General features: G+C 50.7%; 1 pseudogene; it reads right to left on the bottom strand.

Annotated features, from left to right (window-relative positions):
- Positions 1 to 871: 871 nt before the first annotated feature.
- Positions 872 to 1,694, bottom strand: LOC149352534 (uncharacterized; annotated as a pseudogene).
- Between the last annotated feature and the right edge of the window lie 1,806 nt (positions 1,695 to 3,500).

Below are 3,500 nucleotides of genomic sequence, written 5' to 3'. Positions count from 1 at the left end.
AGGTAAGAGACACGTCTGAAAGAATTTGCACTTTTCCTTTTGCAATCGTATGCCTCTCTCTAGGAAACGTGCCAACACCCTTTCCACTCGATGAAAACATTCGTCAAATGTTGAACCCGCGATAAGTACATCATCCAAGTAGCAGCTTACCCGCTCAAGCCCTTTTAACTCGTCATGCATGACAGACTGGAAAATAGCAGGTGCACTTGTGATGCCATAGGGCAAGCGCGTGTATTTGAATAGCCCCAGGTGTGTATTGACAACCGCCATTGATTGTGCCTACGGATGCAGTTCCAGCTGCTGATACGCCGTCGACAAATCAAGCACTCCCCTGTTCACAAGAGACTGCAATTCAAGTGACACGGTTCCCCTCAAAGAAAATGGCACCTGTCGCGCCTTGCAAAATACGGGGTTGCTCCCCTCCTTCAAAACCAGCCTGACTGGACTACATTTGATCAGCCCCAGAGTGGGCTCGAACACTTGTACGTACTTCTCAAGTAGCGCTGCAACTTTGTCTAAACGCACACCATGCACACTTGAACAATCTAGCTTAAGAGCCTCCAGCCAGTCACGTCCAGCAACGCAGTGTCGCTATTGTTGTGGGTTTTAACAACAACGAGCGGAAGTTGCTTGCACTGACCATTATGTTCCACTGGAACCGTCAATTTCCCTGTGACTATTAGCGGCGACCCAGCGTATGTCCTCAGCTTTATGTGGCAAGGCTCTTTAGGTAGACTGGGCCAGAATTTCCTGTATAGCGTTCCTGGCACAATGGAAACAGATGCACCCGTGTCTATTTGCATGTTAACATTTCTCTTGGCTACCTTAAGGCAGATTTCACAATGCCCTGGGTGTTCTACACAAGAATAGACATTGTACAACAACACTTGGTCACAATCCGCCTACTCCTCAGCTACCGAATTTGCCGAGTCTCTAGACTTGAACTTGCACATTTTCGCCAAGTGTCCGTAACGCTTGCAGGCACGACAGCGATAATTGCGAAATTTGCAGTTCGATGCTTCGTGCGCTGAGCCACACCGGAAACAGTCCGGCGATTCAGACACTCGGTCCCTTGCTAGTCCTGCACCGGATGAACGCTACTGTGGCCGTTTCCCACTGCCTGGCTTATGACGTACGGCGTCGACTGTACCTTGCACCCCCTCGGTTAAAATTCCCAACTTTCCTTCCGCGCAAGCTCGATGCTTTTCGCAACGTCGCAGGCATCCGAAAACGTCAACTTGCTTCTCTTCAGCAGCTCTGCTTGCATTGCGCTGTCGCAGAGGCCCACTACAAAGCAGTCTCCCAGAGCCCCATCGAGGAATCGCCCCAATTCGCATGAAGCTGCCAATCGCGTCAACTCCACTGCATACGCTGCTATGAACTCTCCCTCTTGCTGGCACCGCCGATTAAATTTGAATCGTTCTGCGACGACCATGGGCTTCGGTGTGAAATGACTTCGCAGCACTTATACGAGTTCCGCATAAGTCTTGTCCTCTGGCTTTCTAGGCTCTAGCGAAGTTCTCAGCGCCTTGTAAGCCTTCTTGCCTATCGCCGTTATAAACATCGAGACCTTGAGGTCGTCGCTCACCTTGGAGGCCTTCAGGAAATGCTCGAACCTTTCCACGTAGAACCCAAAGTCCTCCTTTCCGTCCTCGACGAACTGGTCGAAACTTCCAAGCGTTGCCATCCCTGTGCCTCGCCAGAACGCTCTCCACGAACGCCGGTGCCTCCACGAACGCCGCGATGAGTTTTACGCAGTCCAGCAGGATCTCATCCTCGTCGCCAATTATGTTGTAGCCGCGGCGAGCGAAGCGGAGGCAGAACAACTAGGCAATATGTTTATTCGGCATGCGGGGCCGTACAGATGAAGACTCACACACGAGCGATCTGCTCGCTGCCTTCTTAACAAGAGAGCAACGCTCCCCCTCTCCGCATTGCATCATCACACGCGTCACAGCATCACGTGACACAACATTCCAGTCACGCACAATGCGATCACATGACACTTCTCTATGCAGGCCACTGCTAAAGCGCCTATGCCCAAAAAAAAAAGGAACACGCAGCCCTACTTTGTGCTCAGCGTGGGAAAGAGGAATTAGAGGAAAGATAAAAATCAGCGTGATAAATGTGGAATTGTGTGTTACTTATGAGGTGAGCCATTTCAAGGAGACGCCGCCGCGGTGGCTCAGTGGCTATGGTGCTCGGCTGCTGGCCCGAAAGACGCGGGTTCGATCCCGGCCGCGGCGGCTGAATTTCTTTGGAGGAGAAATTCGAGGCCCGTGTACTGTGCGATGTCAGTGCACGTTAAAGAACCCCAGGTGGTCGAAATTTCCGGAGCCCTCCACTACGGCGTCTCTCATAGCCTTAGTCGCTTTGGGACGTTAAACACCATAAACCAAACCAAACCATTTCAAGGAGAAGAGCGCAAGCAGCAGGGCATCTAAATTAATATTGCTCACGTAACCGTTAACATTCAGGGCAAGAGTTATGATAAAACATCTATATCGTTCGCGTTAAATTTAAACAGAAAAACACTAAAAAATTGTTGTACAAATAAAATGTAAATAGAAAATTGTTGTTTCTATTTTTTCTTTTTCTTAATATATAGAAGTACCCCCCCCCCCCCCCCCCCCGTCCCCCTTCAAAACCAAACTCTGGGACCGCCACTGTCTCCAACGGACACCAACAGCTCGCTTTCCCGAGGACCAGGCTCAAGTTTGGCCGACATATGCCGAGATGAACTAGTGAAACTTAGCTGCGGCCGGTTTGAGACGCCCTTCCCTTCGGCCGCGGGGCAGCAGGGGCCGCCATTTCGCAACCTTCGTGCGCTCATTCGATGGACACTCAGCAGGCATAGTTGGGTTTCTTGCTGCATTGGGCACCAGATACTCGCAGGCGACCAACGATAGAAGGCATACACACCCATGCCCATGCTAGTGCTTTGAGTGTGTACCTTGTTGTTGCTTCTGAAGAAGTGGTACAAACCCGCAATGGGGGACTGGCCAGAGTTGTGGGCACCTTAATCGTATCTGTCCTCGTCTTGGTCGCGTTACTTGATTTACTTTGCACGAAGTGGCCCCGCCGAAGCAGAATGGAGGTACGAGGTGGTGTAGCGTGTACAACACTACACACACCAAGGGACGGGGTCCACCTGCGAAGCGGTTCCGATTCCCTGGCAAGTGGTGCGACAGAGGAGCAGACAATTTTATTGCCTCCGGAACTTATGTTACTTTCATTTACAGAGCAGCAACGAAAAGGCGGCTTCGCTACTATCTTAATGCTGCGGCTTGCGAGAACACCAGTGCCAGCACGAGAACATGGGGGCAGGGGTGACTGGAGAATGGGGTGTAGACAGGATAGCTTTCTTGCATTTTATTGGCACAAAATGAGAAAATACATCGTAGAGAACACTGAAGAAATGCGAAAACAAAGTTCGACGCTCGTTGCACGCTAGTTGCAGTACCGTAAAGCCCCAAGAAATAGTGACAAAAAAAAAAGTC

This window comes from Amblyomma mixtum, chromosome 3 (assembly GCF_055824585.1).
Source record: "Amblyomma mixtum isolate Tamu chromosome 3, ASM5582458v1, whole genome shotgun sequence".
Classification (NCBI taxonomy): domain Eukaryota; kingdom Metazoa; phylum Arthropoda; class Arachnida; order Ixodida; family Ixodidae; genus Amblyomma; species Amblyomma mixtum.
Note: the sequence above shows the minus strand (reverse complement) of the source record. Positions and strands in the feature narration are given on the sequence as shown.